The sequence below is a fragment of the Apis dorsata genome, unplaced genomic scaffold, assembly GCF_000469605.1.
Source record: "Apis dorsata unplaced genomic scaffold, Apis dorsata 1.3 scaffold_499, whole genome shotgun sequence".
NCBI classification, from domain to species: Eukaryota; Metazoa; Arthropoda; class Insecta; order Hymenoptera; family Apidae; genus Apis; species Apis dorsata.
This window is the reverse complement of record NW_006263730.1, coordinates 274,751-294,956: the sequence shown is the minus strand read 5'-3', so window position 1 is coordinate 294,956 and position 20,206 is coordinate 274,751. Positions and strand designations below refer to the sequence as shown.

General features: G+C 41.5%; 1 protein-coding gene across 6 annotated transcripts in view; it reads left to right on the top strand.

The window, feature by feature from the left end:
- Positions 1 to 20,206, top strand: part of LOC102680013 (serine proteinase stubble-like) — a 54,172-nt gene that overhangs the window by 23,699 nt on the left and 10,267 nt on the right. For 2 of the 6 annotated variants that reach the window (XM_031512682.1, XM_031512680.1), the window contains exon 1: positions 2,777 to 2,782. The exons of 1 other annotated variant lie outside the window; for it this stretch is intronic. The gene's annotated coding sequence lies outside the window, so the exon portion shown is untranslated. Of the gene's footprint in view, positions 1 to 2,776; positions 2,783 to 4,272; positions 4,505 to 20,206 lie in introns of those variants that run through there. 3 more of the 6 variants (XM_031512678.1, XM_031512681.1, XM_031512683.1) reach the window with 3 other exon arrangements.

The window sequence follows — 20,206 nt, the reverse complement described above, 5'->3', positions numbered from 1 at the left end:
CTCTCTCTCTCTCTCTCTCTCTCTCTCTCTCTCTCTCTCTCTCTCTCTCTCTCGATACCTTATCGATGCAGACAACAACGAGACGCGGGGCAACGGACGATGGGCAACTCTCTACGTGGAAACTGGCCTTTACTCCTCAATGGGCTCTTCTTCCTCCGGTAGAGTTACCGCTAATCTCGCGCTGGTGTTGCCACCGCGTTTACACCAGCTGTGTACCAGTCGCGAATTAATAATTTCGAAATTATTTTTTTACAGTTTCTGCTCGATTTTTTTTCGAACTGTTACTCGCGAATAATACTTGGCGAAAATGTGGAAATGTAAATATAGTATATTTAAATAGATGAGCATGAATTTCGAAGTTGAAATTGTGATTTCATACTCGTGAGTTGGCGTTGAATTTCGATGCTGGATTTCTAACAAAAACGTAGAATATGAGGATATATATATATGTTATATTTATTTGTGTACTTTGTTCGTTCAAACATGGCGGACGTTTCTGCACGAGAGGATTCTACTATAGATATTTAGAGAGATATTACGAGAAGTTTTTATTATTCCAGATTGTAGATCTGTTTCAGATTCTTTATGTGAAATATTTAAATATACATATATATTAAAAAAACTGCAAGGATACGTAATTCATTTCGAAGAGAGAAAAGTAATTGATGGGTTTGTAATGAGTCAGTCAATTACAATAAAGATATCAGTGAGGAAATAAAAGAATCTATTATCTCTATACGAAATTAATTACCGGACGAGTTCTCGAATAAATCACATTCAATAGAAATTTCACTTACCAATAAGCAATCTCGATGGAACGATTAATGCAAATTAATCGTTATATCATTAATTATTCAATTTCGAAAACAAACCAGCCAATATCTAAGAATCCATCCATCTTCGCGGATTCTTCAATTAAAATTCCAACGCCGTAACGCTATAACGTTTCTCTTCAAATCCCCAACTCGATCCCTCTTTAAAATCAATTTCAAAATACGCATCCAATTTTTCCCCTCTTTCAAGAGAGGGAAGGGGGCTTCTTTCGAATATTGGCGATCTCGTTCGAAATTCGTTCGAGAAGGGGAAGAGGAAAATCGTACGGTCCTTGAAAACGGTCCTTGATCGGCGTAAAGCTCGTTGAAAAGGACGCGTACGCCTCGCAATTAGTGGAAATAATTTCGTCGTTAATTGCGTCACGGGCTGCCGGCCGCGTGTTTTCTCCCGTTGCGCCGTTTCTTACATGCCCCGAGCCTTTTCACAATCCGCTTTCTTGCTTTCCAACCGCGTACCTCGGCGCGATCGTATCTTTCTCGCGAATGGACGCGGCGTGGCGATGCAAAAATTAAGCGGTTTCGATCGTTGTCACGCCGCTCGTCTCGTCGCATTGTTCGATGGAGATATTTCATCCCGTAGGTGGAACAATTGGAAGGGAAAGGTTACTTGGCTGTGTGTGTGTGTGTGTAAATTCCGTGTAGCATTCTTTTCTTACGAAAGAAGAGATTTGGGATACGTTAATAGTCTTCAGGAATAATGTCTGTATTTTTTCTCTTCTTTTTTCTTTCTTTTTTTTTTAGGAAAGTCTGGCGTGGATAATAATCTGAATATTTTAAACATTTTTCAAAAAGGAGAAGAACGAGTAACCTTAATTTTCCAAGAGTCTACTGTTTCTTATACGATGCTAGTTAGCGAGTATAAGACTGCAGTAAGATCTCGATTAATCAATTTAAACGTGGAGATAAATGGATCGTTCACCGAATGATCAGAGCCAGGAAGAAAATGGCTATGAACGGAGGTAGGAATTTAAATTTCATTTCCCTTAGGCAAATTCTTTTAGAACTATAAAGATGAAAATTTGCAATAAAACTATAATAACGAGATCCAAGAATGCATTATCAATAATTTGCAACATGATAAAGTTTCGTCCCACTGTGTGCTGGCCTCGTTATCACGTTGGATCCTCGAGGAAGCGAGGCTGACACGCGTCGGACGTGATTTTGATAGATGACCACGTGCGGATAATTCACGCGCGGAAAATGCAAATGTGTGTATGTGTGTGTGTGTGTGTGCACGCGCGTACGAGAGAGAGAGAGAAAGAGAGAGACGACGAGGATCGGGCACAATGAGAAGCGTACGGCCTAGTTTCGTGGACGAGCCTCTGGATCTTGCCATCGACCAAACATCACGATGTAAATTAAGCAGTTTCTTCCTGTCTATCTGAGCAGAGTTTCGCGGGGACAAGCTCAGTTTTTCGAGGCAAGAAGTGGAATTTGCGCGCGAATCAGGCGACCGTTTCGATACGTCACGCTGCTGGGTATGAGTCCTCTGGCAACCGTAACGCAACGTTATCTTATGAAACATCTGTTTGAGTTTCTACCGTTGCTGGAGGAAATAACGTTGGCTGTTGCTGATGGCTAAACGTTTGGACTACTTCCAAAGGATTCTTTCTTCTTCTTTCTTTTTTTTTTTTTCGTTGTTAAGAATTTGAGGATATTGTTAAGAATTGATAAGAAAAAAATTGTAAATAATTTGCATCGTGACGTTTGATCAATTGCAATCATGAAATCAATTCTTTCGCTATGATCCGAGCTTTAATATGTTCTCGAAATCAATTCTAGAGCATCGAAAGAAAAGAAACGATCGATTTAATGGCTTATGAGAAATCTTCTTTCTCCTGAAAGAAAAAGAAAAAAAGAGAAATAAATATGTCCAATCCGTTCAGAAATTTGATCATCTAATCCATCTCTTCTTTGATCCTTCGACGAAAATACTGTTCGCAAATCTGGTAACACGAAAGCGTATCCAGTTGCCAAAGAAAAAAAAAAAGGAAACGTGTTCAAAAGTTTGATTACTCATCTACCTTTGAACGATTCGCCGATTCACCGAAAGAGTATCCAGTTAGCGAAAAAATTTTACCAAAGAGAAAAAAGAGGAAACATCAAAAACAATCGGAATCTGTCGTGTTTCAAACTTACACATCTTTCGACTATTCGAGTACAAAAGTGGCATCAAAGTATCGAATGGCACGAAACTGTGTTCATTCTAGTTACCAAATTGTACCAATTCTCAAAACTACCTTGATACTTCACGAAAGCGTATCCGAAGTTAGCGAAAAATTTCTAGCAAAGAAAAAAGGGAAAAAGGAGGAACGTATTCAAATACGTATGGAATACCTGCCACATGGAAAAGTTTGACCGTCCAAAGTACCGTTTTCCCAGAAAAGTTTATCGAGCGATTCCCAGCCACGAAAGTGTAGTTGAAGTCCATCCAGCTGACCGGTACCTCGGAACGGGAGCGCATGGTGGCTCGATTTTGACATATTTCCCCGTATGACCTTGAATAGCCGAAGACGCCGCGGCGGGCCGAGGAAGAAGGCGCTGGAAGAAGGACGAGTGACGGTGGCGATAGTAGTTAGCGGTAGAAAAGAAGAGGGTGAACGAATGAGGAGGAAGGAGAGAGGGAGAAGGCCGGTGGAGCGAGAGGGAGAGAGAGAGAGAGAGGAACGGCGGCCAACGAGAGACAAGACGAGGAGGGCCGATGATGGCTACGATGGTGATGGTCAGTGGTTGTATACCGGTTAAGCCGTTCAGTGCCAGGCCGGCGTCCGTCACGGTTAAACCTCGACCGCTACGCCCGTGCTCGATCTCTCGTAGACCGATCCGATCCGATCCTCCGGGATATCGCCCTTCCGCCTCACGATCGTCGCGAGATCCTTGGCCTTTCGATATCGATGCCCGCCCAAATTCGTTCATCTCCTCTCTCCAAAGAGATTGACACTCCCATCCATCGACACTCTTGTCCGGATCTCAGTGATAATTGTATCGATAACTTCGATCCGATCGCGGCGATCGTAACAATTGGATCAGTGTAAGGGGAAGCTTGGCTCCGTCCTTTGGTCATCGTTGGCCAAATATCCTTGATGTCCAAGGATATTAGAACGACAGATATATATATATACATATGTATATCTTCAATATCGTTAATCAATTTATTTCGATCCGAGCAGAAACGGAGGAATCTGCCGGAAATTAAATCCAACGGTTCACCAAGGAGGTGAATTACTCGTATTCCATCCGCCTGACTCATAGCCGAAGCCGAGCCTCTCCTCTCTCCCCTGAGAGGAGGCGTTGCAACATCGATCAACAGTTCCACAACCGCGATACACTTGGATCGACACAACTCGCCTCTGTCTGGTCACTTCGATGCTCGTTCGCCGTTAAAGAGATCGCGCGAGCTGGGAAGCCTCCCTTTCGGTTGGCGCAATAGACGGATCAGATACGAGGATGGAGGAGTGAAAATTTGAATTTGAAGGAGGCGAAGAGAAGGGTGGGAAGAGAGGGAGGAAAATTCGGGTGGTGCAGAATGGCGAGTGACACGCCGCTATCAGAAGGGGAAGCGGGAAACGAAGCAACCAGCCGTCAGGATACCAGGATTCGGAGCGAGCGCGGATGAAGTAATTACGAGGATTGACCAGTCACGGACCAGTCTGATCCCAAGGGAGATCCAGGTACTTCTTCTTCCGCGTGTCTCTCATTCTTCCGTGCTTCCTTCAGAAAATCGTGTCCGCCGATCGACCGCCGATACTCTCTTTCTCTCTCTCTCTCTCTCTCTCTCTATCTCTCGCGCCGACCAGCGCCAACCCGATCCCCCCGGTTTCTCGCCTCGCCTCGCCTCGATACAACTTCATCGAGGACGTAGAAACGAAGGAGAACGGGCAGAATTCGATCGATCGGCCGATTAACCCTTTGCGTTTACCGTCCTCTCGAGTGCCGTTAACCCTTCGACTCGATTCTGAATAAGAAAATTTGGAATGTTATTTTTATTGCGAGGTAATTTCGATTCGGTAATTGTTGCGTTAACAATTCGATTAATCTTCGCGTTTACCGCGCTCCATACTCAAGTGTCGTTAACCTTTATATTCCATTTCCAATTCTAATTCTTCGTGTGATCGAAATTTTAATTTCATCGGGACTTGTGTTTAGGTATATACATATTGGTCTTCGTTTTAAACTTTTCTTTATTGATCCTATTTTTAAATTCAAATTATTCGAGACAATTTAACGTGATTTTAAATTAACCAATTATGAGATTATGATATATTGTTTCAATAATAGAAAAAAAAAATCTTCTGAAAAGCCTTTAAATCGAAAACCTTCGAAATTTCACATTATCTGGCTATAAGATGAGACGTTAATTTTTATCCCGATCTCGTATACGATCGCTTCTGTCTTTGAACGAAGGAAGCTCCATTCAAACGTTGGAAAGCTCACAATAGAAACCCAAGACGAGCTTCTTCAGGCGTAACGTCAATAAGCTTGAAGGGTGAAAAAGAACGTCACCGTTGTAAAAGTAAAAGCGAGAATGGGACAGCCCATACCTCATCTAGAGGCCGGAGAGTTTGTCCTTTACGATGCAATCGTCTCTCCTTCGCCTGGCTGTAGGGGACACGGGAGGAAAAACGGAGACGGGGAATGGGGGAGGGAAGGAAGGAGAGGAGGCGAGAAGAAAGAGATTTTATCCGCGGAAGCAATCGCGCAGACGCGATAAAGACCCGACAATTCAGCTACCAGTTGGCGAGTCCTTGATGGCCGATGCTACGATTTCCATGCCCACTCGAATACCGTAACGACGCCGAACGTGACTTCGATCGAAAACCAGCCGCGATACGTACGTTCGTTTCCAGTTATCTATTACCGTTGTCATACTTCCGTAATACTTCTTCATCGGCCGTTAATCGCGCGTACAGCCTTATGCCTGGTCCACACCGACCGGTTTAAAGGAATCGAGAGAGAGAGAGAAACGAGGCTTGTCGATTTTTCCAACGATCTTCGAATTATACTTTCAATTAGATTTGAATTTTATTAAAAAAAAGAAAAGAAGAATTTGAGATGATCAGGTCTAAGAAATGAAAGATTCTTCTTTGGGAAGAATAGGGGAGAAGAAACGTGTGTTCTAAATTAAGGTGTCAAAAAAAAGAAAAGTGTTACGCCAAGAAAGTTTCAATTCTGAGAAACGTGTTCTATAATTATGCATCATCGTTTTTGAGATTTGTGCACGATGGATATACAGGGTATGCATTGTACGGGGGATCGAAAAACTTGGATAAAGCGGCAGAGATCAAAAGGAGCAACATGTTGCCACGAGATAGGCTAGGCAAAGTTACAAAAGGGTTCTTCTCTGTCCTCCTCGTGGAAGTCCACTTTCGTCTTCCGTGTTTCGATCGAACGGTGTTGTTCGTTTTGCGTGTTGCTTGGAAATGTTCGTCCCGTGTGTCTCGAATAAGCCGAGATAGCATCTAAACGTGCCAGTTACCAGGGACGTAAACTTTTCAATATATTTAAAAAGAGAGCGCGAAAAGTGATCGAATTGCACGCATTTATTTTTAAAAAATAAAACTTCAAAACTTTCGTTTCACTTTCGCAGCAATAACATTTTGACGATCGGCAAAAACCGTTCAATGTAAGCGCATTTCGTTTCAACATTAGAAGAATTAAAAAACACATATATTTCTGCTTAAAAATTGTAGATGTAACTATATTTGAAAAGCAAGAAACGTGTAGAAATAATCAAATCAATTGAATCAAGGAGACGCATAAATGGATAACACGCGTAAATAATTTGGTCCAAGTAAGTTATAGTCATATGGCGCTAGTGTCGCGTTATAACGACGATATAATTAGAATATTAGAGGAATTTCAATCGAAGGTGTTTAGAAATTCTCGATAAACCTCGATTTCGTGAAGGAAAGCAGAAAGCGTTAGGGAAAGTGACGCTTGAAGAGTGAACCAGAAACATGGTCCAGTTATTAAAAGCAAAAAAGAGTGAAGTTAGTGGCGCACGTTGTCGTTCGGCAAATCGGCTTCGAAGTTAACTTTCGAGTTAATTATCGAGGGAATCGCGATTCTCCAACGGTGTAAAACGGGCATTAGCCACGAAAGCTCTCGAGGCTCTCGAGGGAGGCGAAATAGTGTGGACGTGCACGTTTATAGATAATACGGTTGCACGGTAAATTTGCCTCTGTCTTGAAACGAGCTATCAGTTTCAATTGGCGTGTCGTATCGTGACCCGACATTTCTCCCGTTCGTTCCAGTAGCCGAGTATTGTCATTATCGACCCGTTCGATGTACCGTAGCGTTGTTAAGACGCGGATAAAATAAGTGCTATTACTTTAATTGTGTATACTAAATTGCTGATTCGCCGATTACCGATGCATTAGGACGTTCAATTGCGTGACACGCTCCCGATATTTCGTATTCAACCGTTTCGGTCATCGAGTTTTCTGCTCGACTATGGCGGAATCGCGTATAAGTATGCGAGCATCGTCCTGGTCAATTCCTGTTTCTTTACTTGATTTCGAAGAAAAAAAAAGAAAAAAAAAATCTATCAAAAAATCAAACAATATCGTCGAAGATCTCATCTTGAAATCCGTCAATTATATTCTAATCGTCCAATTGAGTCAAAGAGATCCCATAATCCTCAAGTTTAGGACCTAACTTTCAAAAAAATCTCGCCGCACTGTTACTAAAATTTCTCATCCGCCGTGTCTGTCCATCGAAGCGAAAACTGGCGTGGACAATCGAGGATGGGCATTTCTGAGGACAGGTCCACGTTTCCACGAGACGTCGTCCTCGATCATTTCTGATCGATCGAAAGTCGTCGATCGCCTCCGCTTCTCAGGAAGTTGGCGTTATCTCGCCTCTCTTCTCTCTCTCTTTCTCTTTCTCTCTCTCTACGCGTGCAACGGGATCTCCACGGCTCGATTTTCGCGTCTACCATCTCGAAAAACCACCTCGACTCGTCCAAATCCGCGACCGTTTCGGCCGCGGAACGAAAGATGGTCGCGCACTTGTGCCGGTTTCCTTTTATCTTTTATCGTTGGAAAGAATTTATCGTTTACCGATAAAGTGTCTTCGTTTAATGGGACACCGTTAATGAGAGACATCCTGGTCGACCGTGAAATTTCAGGCACGTGAGCTACCGTGGAGAACACGCGGTCTGCCTCATCCGATTTTTCTCCCTTCTTTCTTTTACTCACGGGTTTGATAACTGGTTCTGTCTCGCGATAATTATATCAGTCTACGGATAACGGGAATAGAATGGAGATTGGCGAGAGAGGGTTCTCACTATTTTGCATCCGATAAAATTACTTCGAATCCCAAATTTTCCTCCTGGTTGTTTCCATTTCGCCAAACTTTGATGAAAACTTTGTAAAATAGTATAATTTGTATACCTAGAATTTATAAGAATTTTTTTTTTTTAGATCGAGATAATCTTTAAATAGCAATCGAATCGCTACATTTTTTTAAAAAATAAAACTTTCGAATTTTCGTTTCACTTTCGTAGCGTAACGATTTTTGATCGATCGGCAAAAACTTTCACTTCAACATTGAAATTAATTAAAATATATATATATATCTGTTTCAAAAATGTAGATGTGATAATATTCGAAAAAGTAAACAGGTGGAAATAAATTTAACTTATTCGTAACTGATCCATCATTTTTTGAAAAATGTATCTCTGCAACAATTCATTATCCGGATAATTGCATAGCAGATCGAGGATGTATCGAAGCGTCCGCGAAATATACGTGCAATCGCCTCGTCTCGGCTCCCAAAAATCGATCCTCGATCGGGTCGCTTAACGGCAAGCGGCGAACCAGCCAATGAAACAGTTTATTAGCTGGGTGTGCTATCTGGTATCGGGCAACCGGGCAACCGATACTCGGTCGTCGTGGGCTTAATGCCCGCGTAGCGGATTCGTTGCGAGCTTGGGACGGAGTGTGTACGGGAAACTGGTCTCCGCGGTTCTCTATGAATAGAATTAATGGACGGTGATACCGCGGTTAATCGTCGCCGAAGAGAGGAGACTCCGAAGACCGAAGCGTGAATGACGAGCAGAGATATCGCAAAGATATCCGTTTGGTAAAAATTTTAATTGTTCGCCGTGGATGATCACCGTTCGATCGAACCAATAAATTTGCGATTATTATAGAATATGGGCGAATCTCTCTTTTTCCCACATTTTTTTTTAATCTTGGTGGGTTGTTAATTCGATAGAAATTGGCGGTAAATTTGACATCCGATTAATATAAGTAGCGATCGAAGAAGTTCGAGTAGCTTTCACGTTCGTTTAAAATCAATTTTCTCGGCCATTCTTGAACGTAACCCATTGTTGGTCTCATCCACGATCTGATAGTGGGCATGGTATGGGATACGGTAGCGAAACACGCGTCGATATCTCCTCTTCCTCTTCACGGTTCTTCGCCTCTCTTTCCGCGATTGAGTAACTGTACATCATCGACAGCCGTCTAAGCCGTGCTCGCATCACCGAAACGAAGCGGAGCAAAAAGCCATATCTCGGAAATAAGATGGGGGAATTATGAATGCCACGGGTCAGTTTATTAAGAGACATAAATCGCGCAAAAACCGGTGGCTAATTACGATCCAATTTTGCCCAGCACCCCACGAGGCGATTAATAGTTGTAGGTAGGATGCCATCTTCAATAACGTCTAGTAATCCATTCTTTAATAGTCCGTGTTCTTATAGATCATTTTCAATCACGCATCCCTCCCGGTATTAACTCTCCGGCGCCAGAGATATTTACATTCTTCACTGTTCGAAAAAATAAAAGGCAATTTTATTTGAGAACTGGAATATATGCTTTTATAAAAATAATGCCTTAATAAATAATAACAATAATAAAATAATTCAGTGCGCGTTCGTCCCTCGCGCATGCGCGATTCTTTCGATCGAAAACAATATGGCGTGTTACGAATGCAAAAATGTCTCTAGGAAAAAAATAGCTAAAAAAACTTAATTGAAATACGATAAATCGATGAATCTTTCTTCAAGAAACGAGGATATTTTCGATTGATAAACGAGACGAGGCGTAGAAAGCAAACAGTGAAATTGGGAAGGAGGATTTGATCGGCGTGAGAATGGACGGTGGTACACGATCGATATGTACGATATGTACTCGAAAGCGAACAATCTTTCCCATGAGAAAGCGGTAACAACCAAATTCCAGGCTGACGAACTCAGCCTCTTCTTCTGCTCCCCTTAATCATCCTCCATTTCCTGCAAAAGCCGTGCTACGCCCGCTTGTTAAAACTCCGCGAACGCCTTTCCTTGGTCGGCGAGTGAACAAGCCAGGAAAGACATAAATTAAATTACCGCGGTATCAAGCGGCTCTGCCTGCTACAGATAGGGATCACTCGTGAACTGGGAAACCGATGATTTGGCGGGGCGTTACGGAAGAGCAGAGCCTCACAGCGAACGACAAAGAAAGGCAAAACCGATCTCGTCGAGGATTAGACAGAGGAATGGACAGGGAAGGACAAAGGGGATGAAGAAATCTCTCGCTTCTTTATCCTTCGAAACGATCGAGACGAATTTCTCGAATAATGACACCGATCCGTGAAATAGAGACAGAGTTGTCGCAATTGCTAATCTCAATCCATCATCTTATTAGTCTACAGGGCGTCATCTTCTCTTAAACCGCAATTTAATTCCTTCTCTTTATACTTTATAGGCGATTTACGTAATTATTGACGATCATTCCTCTTCGTTCCATTCACGATCGGAAATGTATAACATAATGCATTTTTTTCTTACTAAGTATTTTTTAATTCGGATAATTGACGTTCTATACATTATATCTCGAATGTATTCAAATTTGAAAAGAGTTTCTTCTCTCTTTTTATATATATAGTGGCTGTAAAAATTATTGCGTTTACACATCAACGTAATTAAATACGAGCATATTACATTTCCTATCGTTTAAAATTCTCTTTCATTACTGTCCAAGTAAAATATATATTTTACACAGGATTAAAAAACATTTCGTTGGAAAATAGAATAATTTCGTTTTTACGCGTGATACTTATAAGATTATAGAATTTCAAGACTTTTTCTCATGGTCGAAAAAGACCCATTGACGAGGAAGAGGGAGAGGGGGGCCTTTGTCCCCGTTAGGGAGGGCCGGTTAATTGGTCGGTTAGTGGGTTAATTGACGCGTTCTTAATCAGCCATCGAGTCATCACGAGGGATAACGAGGTTAAATTGCGGTTGGCTCCTTCTTCAAATCTGACCTCCCTCCTTCCCTCGACCAACGTTGTTGGACCAACGCGGCTCACAATAGAAAGGCGCGTTTAACGCCTCCGCGTTTAAAGCGTAACATCGGCCTTCTCTCCACCGTTTTCCAGTTCGCTACTATGGGATATTTTCGCGGTAAGAGAACGATTAAACGTTGTGGAAATGGGAACGAGAGTCGCTGTGATGATAACCCAAGCCACTCGTTACGGAACATTTGTTTGCGGAGGGGGAGGAGGAAGGGAGCACACGGTTATCGTATATGCACAATCTCACGGAAATTAGAATTAATGCCCGTGTAATGAATCGTGTCACCGTGCACGTGAGACGTCGATGAAACGTATACTTATATCGGGTTGTATCGGTCGCCCGATGTTTATGCAAATTGAAATGGAAGAGAAATGGAAAGATGGAGATCTGTTTAAGCCTTTGAAGTAATAATAAGTGATGCGTGCTACGAGTATATATTGATACACCTTTCGAGTTATACGGTTTTTATACGGTGCTATCCATTGACAGGGATCGATCGATTCTAAAAGGTATGATAATTCTATTCTTTCGAATAGAATCAAATGATTTTTTTTAAAAACTTTAAAAAGAAATATCGTTTCTTCTGATCGATATAATCTGGTGATATTAAATGTCGTAGAGATAAGGACGCTTGTCTCTTGACTCCAGATCGAGTTTGAGGACCGTTTTCCCGCCGTATGAACCGCTTGTCCTATAAGACAGTACAATAGAGTGTGGGCCGTGGTACAAGTTTCGTAGCATGCGAGAAGATTCATTCACAGGCAAGGTTTGTTCGCTCGTTGTTGCGAACTCGTGTCTCTGTCGTAACAGAATGACGCGAGAGAAATGGAGATAAAAGGTTGGAGATAAATTTAAACAGGCTGTGGGAAAATCGGATCGAATCTGGTAATCAGTTTTTTCAAGTTTAAGATATTATCTTTTCTCGCTTAAAATTATTACGAAACAATAGCTATTTGTTTAATTAACTTTCTTTTGCGTCACACCGATTTCTGCAATCGCTCTGCTCTAAATTGTTGCATTTAAATTTTCAAAAATTAGAAAATTTATCGATTTTTTTTTAGATTAATCAAGACTCGATCATTATTGCATCGAATTGATTTTTATTTTTCGAAAGATGTCTTCGATTCGAGGATTTATCTTTTCGAAGGATTAAAAAAATTGAAACGCTTTCGTCATTTCAGAGGTGGAAAAATTATTCGATGCCACGATGTTAATTATCCATGGACGGCCGAAAACGCGAGCATAAATTTTAATGGGCGCTCGTTCACGAAATCCCGTCACGTAGAGATCCCGGCACGTGTTTAGGAAGTCGCTAGAGAACCACGAGCATTATGAAACCTCGTCGCGACTATGAATGTTAATGGGGGGCTCAGCGGCGGCCACGTTTACTATCGCCGTTGCAGAAAGTACAAACAGAACTGGTGTACTGCATCCGCGCCACGATTTCAACGATTGCTCTTGTCCAATGGCCGCCGCGAATTCACGCGGAAGCTTTTCGCGCCAGCACGATTTTTCGTGATGAAAATTTGATATTTTCGCTCTCCGTTACGAATAGAAAATTTGTATCGTAGATATTCGTTGAAGATTCGTTGATAATTGATATAAAAAAAAAATTCTGAAGAAATTTTGAATTGCGTTATAAAATGTCTCGAATATTTTATCTCGATGAAATTGCGGGAAAAGGATCGAGCAATCGTTCGACGATCGAAAATATGTACTCCAAAGATCGATCGATTGAATAACGATTGATAACAAGTTCTGAAAATTGAATACGAAGCACTCGATACTTTTTTATCTCGAAAATTCGATCCATTCGAAGAATTGCATTGTATTGTATTGAAGAAAGATTGAAGGAAGAATTTACTTATAAAATTTATATCCCTAAAAATAAAGTTTCGTGAATATCGAGCTGGCTCGAGAAAAAGAATTGATAGAATAATAATTGAGAAAATTTAATCCTCGACTGGATGAGAATCGATGGGGCGAATAGTTTAGATAAATTCCAAGAGATAAGACTTACGATCGGATAAATCCGTCGGATCAGTAGGTCGTGTGGTGCGTGTACTTTTTGCCGTGCACGGTTTCTCGCGATGTCTGGTCGGCCAGGAAACACCTAAGTCAGCGACAGTTTTATACTCTTTGCTTCTTGACCTTGCCCCAGAGAGGCCACCGATCGGAACACTATTCGAAGCATGTAGGGTAGAGCAGTAGTTTTCTTTCCTCACCGGCGGACGCTTAACGGTCCAAGCCGATCGGATCGCCTACCGAGGTGTATCCTTGAAGTATCTTTAGTGTGACCAACCTGCGAGAACGATCAATCTGTTGCTCGCGTAATCTTCATCTCGCCGATTACATACAGCTCATCCCTCTTTTTATTATTATTGTGAAATATTTTTAAATATTAATCGTGGCGTTCAAAATTTTTCAAATTTCGCTTCGATCAGAAAATTCCTTCGAAGGAACAACAATATAACAAAAATCTTGACATCAGCTCAGCCTTTAATTTTAACGATTCTCCAACAATAAAGTTTGAAAAGAGTTTCGATGAAAAATCTTGAATTCGAGTCGAAGGGGAAAAAAGAAGACATTTGGATAGACGGATGTTTACAAAGAGGATATCGAGATCAATGGAAACGAGCGGCGAAAAATCGTGTGCCGGATATGTTCCGCGTGCTCGCGGTCAACCGAGTTCTCGTTGCCCTGAAATATGTGTCACTTTTTGCGGGCGCTCGTGCGGGAGACGTGGTAACACGAGACCACGGCCCAGTTCCTCTGCAACCGCGAGGGACACACGCACTCTATCTTCCTCGATCGTTCCTCTTCCCCGACAACTAACTCTGCCTTCCTTTCCCCGCCTACCGATCGCTCCTCTCAGTTCCCTATTAGATAGTTCGATCGATCGATCGATCGTGATCGATCGCATCGGGTTCGAGGTATCGAAACAAGGTCTCCTCGAACGAAGGTATTGAAAAGATAATTTAGAAAATAATTTAGAGGATTTTTTATACAAATTCAATTTTCAATTTTTAATTAAAATTAAAAAAGGCGTTTCCAATTCATTTTCCGGATATTATAATGGATAGAATGTTTTTATTTGAGTTTCTTATAAATGCATATCTAATTACAGATAATTATCAAGTATTGTTGGATAAAAATTTTTTAAACTTTTTAAAATTCCCTTTACAAAATTTTGATCGATAAATAACGAGGAATTGAAAAGTGTAGTTTGTCGCTACGCTCTGAAAGAACGTATCTTTCCATATGAAAAATGCATATATAAAAGTTGGAAGAATAAGAAGAAACGTTTTCACGCTTGTTAGAAACAAGTTTCGTCCACGATCCACCAGCTCGATCTCGACGCTAGCAGTTTCCTATAAAAATTCAAATTTCGTCCCATATCCAGGACGAACAAGTTGCGTAAGAAGCTCGTTCCGAGCCAGTTTCGCTTCAGAAAACTTTCGTTTTCGATCGATAAACGACGCGGAAGGAAAAATAGAAATCGAAATTGCGCCTCTGCGAAATCCATCGAAATCGTAAGAAGAGATTTTCCATTGTAAGGGAAGTACGGGGCGAAAGAGAAGCGAGATAAGAGGACGAGAACAATATATCAATATTGTTCCCATCTCCTTCCTTTCCTCCCTCTATCGAAACTTTCTAGAATATCCAGGTTATATTCCAAAGCTGAAACCGAACGTCGATACTTGACAAACTTTCCTCACTTCGTAGAACTTGGAAAATATTCATCCTCGATATCCTTGAATTTTTCTTCCTCGATCAAATTTTATCTATCTCCCCGTTGCAGAATTATTGAATTAACCTCCGCTTGAGTTAACCCAATCCCAGCTCAGCAGACGCATTACAACTTGTAAGTAATCCATATCTCCATTGCGAAAAAATAGGATTAAAATTCGTGAAAATCGTGGTCTCTACTTTCGTTCGACAATTAAAAAGTTACGCGTGGAACTTAATATCCGCGATAAGATAAAGAGAAAATATTCTAAACGTGGAAGAGATCTTATTAAAGATCTATAAAGAAAGGAATCAAAAAAAAAAATAATCACGATAATAATATATGCTCGAACTTTCGATGTAAAGATCTAGGAAGATAATGTTGCGAGGGACAAAGAGACAAGCCCCCAGAAAAAGAAGAGGAGGGGGAGCAGCCATCGCATCCCAGACCCATTTAGAAATCACTCTGTCTGCGGCGAAGGCAGTCCGGAAATACGAAATTGATGTTTGCATACCACTCGTTGGATCGATCGTCGTCGCGTGTCCCCCGCTAGTGATTTCCAGTGGCAGGGATAGCAGGTCTGCAAGTAGAATCAGCCATCGTGCGTACGGCACTCACCACGATTTTCTCTCCTGCTGGCATCATCCACGGGCTCGCGTGACCCCTCCTCGTGAAACGAAGAGATTGCGAACTTTCGTATCGTCTATCGATCAAACCGCCCACGCAATATATATATATCATAATAGCGTGGTAACACAATGTCCATTCCTCGATGGAAATGAGATATCGCGGTCGATATAGAGTTGAGACGTTCCATTCGTTGAAAGGAAATTTTCATCGATGCCTTTTCGAACGAGTCTGATTGGATTAATCTGTTATCCGAATTAGAATTGGCTTTCAATTACGTATGTATAATTAATTAATTAATTAATTAACAGGATGTATTCAGATGCGGTAAATAATAAAAAGAAACGAGGTAAATGAATGGAAATTTTATTTATCTGTGAAGGTAAAAATCTTGATATATTAAGGGTACTATCAGTTTTCGAGTTATAGATACGGGAAAAGTATTATTCGTACGATTATATTATATTTTGATCCAACTTTCTCCGATTGAAATATAACACTTAACGTTTTACGATAGATCATTTTACGTACGTATTTCAAAGTAATTAAAATTGTACACACCTTCAAATCGACCAAATGAAATTCCAATTGCAAAAAGTTCCATACAATCTTTACGGCTATACGAATTATATTCTGAAACATATCGGAACACGGAAGTTAATTAGCAGTTAAATGGATTGGATAAAGTAACAGACGCCATTTCGAGGATAATAAATCTTGGTGGCATACGAAAAATAAGCGTTTCTCGCGTTCAGTGTCATCGAATAGCCGGCACGCGATCGGGCAGAGGGAAGAAAAAGAAGAAGAGGAAAAGGAAAAAGAAGAGGAAGAAGAAGAAGAAGAAGAAGAAGAAGAAGAAGAGGAGGAGGAGGAAGAAGAAGAAGAAGATCGAAAGGCTTTCGCGTAAAACGACGGATGTAAATCAAGTCGAATCGAGCGTGATGGGTGAGCTTTCTTCGAAAGCGTGGCCGAGGCGAGTTGGAAACATCGGCCGGGTTGATTTATGTGGCGTGAAACGTGTTGACACACGGCCCAGGCCACGTCGAATCAATGTTTTGAGACTAAACGATTCGCCAGGAGCGCGTAATCCCTTTCCCCTCCGTCTCCGTCCCCGTGATTCGCTTAAAATGATAATGAACGAACGGCCGAGCCGAGAAATATCACCTGTATGGACACTCGTGGCCGATAGACCGAGACCACTTTGCATTCGAACGTTCCACCTGCGGAAGCGCAACAAGCTCTTGAGATCTTCGAACGCTTGTATATTTTAATATTCGAAAATTAATCTTTAGATAGATGGTATTTAAGGAAGTGATAAAACATGGTATTTTGTTTGTGAAAAATATCGTGTTTAAGGGAATAGGAGGAAATAAATTTTGATTGATCTTTGAAGTAATGTTATTTCGGATATGTAAAAGCAGATACTCTACACCTCGATACGAGCTCGAGATTGATCACATATACGTGATATTCCTTTGCGAAATTACAGCAGTTCGAAAATCGGTAATTTTTTTAATTTTAACTATAGATTCTCGCAAGCAATTATACCATACACTTCCAATAAATTAATTAATTGTCCAATAATTGTCTATTGCACATTTATATCCCAATACGAAATCTATTCTTACGATTTACTGAAAAAAAAAAAAAAAGAGAGAGACCTCTATAAAAATTCCTTGGACATTCTTCGACTCGATGTATACTCGATATACACAACACCCTTCGTTCCATTCAACGTTGGAAAGGAAGCGAGAAATCGATTTGAAGGAGACGCAAAAGGTTTCGCAATGGCGCAGAAGTTTTTATCGGATATCGATTTTGCCGAGGATCCGCGGACGGAGCCAACATCCACTCCCCGTCTGGCGTGTGTCGCCTTCTGAAATACGAGACTCGATAAAACCGCATCCGCCCGATCGAGGCAAAAAGCGAGCAAGGGATCGTGGTCGACTGTGAATCGGTGTCAACGAGACAAATTGGCCGAAAAAACGAGCGAGAAAGCACCCGAAACTCAGCTCGATGACCCGGTATGCGAAACCAGAATTTGGTATCCAGCCCCCTCTCTATCTCCCTCTCTCCTCCCCTCCTTCCTTTTCCCTCCTCCTCCTCCTTCTCCCCCTCCTCCCCGGGATCAACAATCGCGCCGCGTTTTTCTTCGCGCGTCGAAGGTAGGGTGCACCTGCTACCGATTCAATTACGTACGTACATGTGTGCCCCATGTGTTTTACGATCATCACCGACTTTGCTTTCGATCGCTAACGAAACGTGACGAAACGTGGTATATAGTTGCAAAAATTTAGGGGAAAAAGCGAGAGCCGAGACAATAATTTTTTAACTGGATGGAAATTGAGAATTGGATGTCTTTGTTTTTGAAGACGAGAGATATTAGCTTTTTTTACAGAGGTTCTAGAGTGAGACGAAATGTTTAAGGAATGTAAAATAATAAGAATTTTTATATCTTGAAATTACACGAAATAATTCTTCTTATTGCGTAAAGAAAAAAGAAATAAAATGGAATCGTTTTATCGATTGATTGTAATCAATTTGGAGTATAAACGTTCTAATAATAATTCTTTCGCGTAATATCGAAAGGGAAAGAAAGGAATGGAATCGGTAGAGGAATTGACCTAAACGGAGGAGAGAATATCGGGTACTTCAACTACAAGGCGTGACTAGGTTTCCCGCATTCTCACGTCGAAGTTCCAGCGCCGGGCTGGAAATCCTGTTAAATCAATACCCTAATTGACCGAAGCGACTCGTGTGTAAACGCGCGTGAACGCGTACGTACGCAGTTTCGCGTAATATTCAAGCATCCGTGGAAACGTTGGCAAGTTGGCCGGCATCGAGCGTTACGCGATATCTTGCGTTTTACTACCGTGCTCTTTCGTTTATTTGCATAATAGTCGCTGATGACCCGTCATAAAGACACACACACCGCGGCGTATGCACCTCGCCCTCTTCCCTTTCCTCCCCTTCCGTCACTTCCATTCAACGCGACGTAACCTTTTTTTACGTAACCAAGTTACATTTCCAATCTTTACTCACCGCCTTTCGTCTTGCCTTCGTTCTCTCGCTCCGCGAAACTTCAAATTATACCTGTATCTCTATATATCCAGATTACATCCATATTATCTCTATATTATCCATATTATCTATATATATATTCCAAAGTATGAAACATTTTTCGCTATGTCAATTTTGTTTGACAATGAATGCACAATAGTATATGGATAATATTATCACAGCGAAAAATCCTCTGTAAAACTTGGATGATGTTTGGAGATATTTTTTGGGAATAGGAAAATTTGTTTTTTTTTTTTTCACCAATTTATTTTTCTGACGCGAATAATAATTTCCAGGTAAAATTTCTCGAGAGTTTTCGATAAGAGGCGACCCTCGCGTCAAAGTCAAAGGACAGAAAATCGATGGCCTCTTATTAACACAATAAGTCAAACTCGATGCACGGCATTCGTCACGATCAAGCACGTGCTAACAAAGGGGTCGATTTAATTGAATCTCCGCGGACCCCACCCACAGCGGGACGAGAGCACCACGGGCGATCCATTGATTTTCCACGCGTACACCACACTGACCTCCTCCACGGACGCCGATATTACGCCGCCATTGAATTCAGGTTACCGCGCGGCGTGTACAGGCTCATAAGACGGCGGACGCAAAAATTATGAATCCCGTGAAAGGTTTCTAGTACAAAGGCACGGCTGAACGGTCCAGTGCAATCGCACATTTCATTAAACCGTTACAGTGTGACGAGTTCTTTCGACCGGGATATAGAAAGGAGCGGTGTGCGCGATTGTTGCGCCATTCAATTTCGTTCCAGTGATATAACGTTATGAAAAATCAGGCGTTGATATTATACGTGGATCGAATCGTTGGAAATTCTCGTATTTTCCTCACTTTGATCCTCCATTCTGAAATGGAGTAAGCCCGGAGTAAAAATATGAGTGAGATGTGGATGCGGAATATATGTGTGTGTATGTATATGTATATGTGTAACAAAAGGGATAAGAATAACCGGAATAAATTAAATTTCAAGATAAGAACGATGAAATGCGAATCCGTTTTATGCACGTTTTTGTTTTATCTATATCTCGACTCGGGAAAAAGAGCGCGGTAAAAATTTCCGTAAGATTAAAAAATTACTCGAAATCTAAGTTCAAAGATAATCGCAACAACTTCAACTTTAATCTTTAATGAATTATTTTTCCAATTATTATTGATTCAAAAAATGAATGAAGAGCGCAAGAAAAAAATATATAAAACGAAGGGGGAAATCCAAAGAGAAAACAGATATCGGGGATAACGATCGATTTCGCTTCGTTTCCCGATCGAGAGCGAAAATGTGACCTCGGAATCGTACTTTGGCACCTAGCCAAGGCGCGCGAGGAACGCTTGGCATTAGCCACGCTTATTAGTAACAGAAAACCGAGGAGTGCGCGAGCAACTGTGTGCAACGGCGCATCGGAAATCGGCGGGGAAGGGAATAATATGCGGAGTCGTACAGGTGTTGTAACCCGTGGACGCGCACACACGGCCGAGTCCCCCGATGGGATCAGAGAAGAGTTTTGCAATTGTGCCACCGGTGGAAACGCTTGTGCAATTTGCATGATTCTCGAGGATTAACCTTGCGCGCGTACACAATACCCTGGATGTCCGTTCTTCTGCGCCACGAATTATTTTTCCTACTTTTTCCAGAGATATAGCGCGTTAACCGCT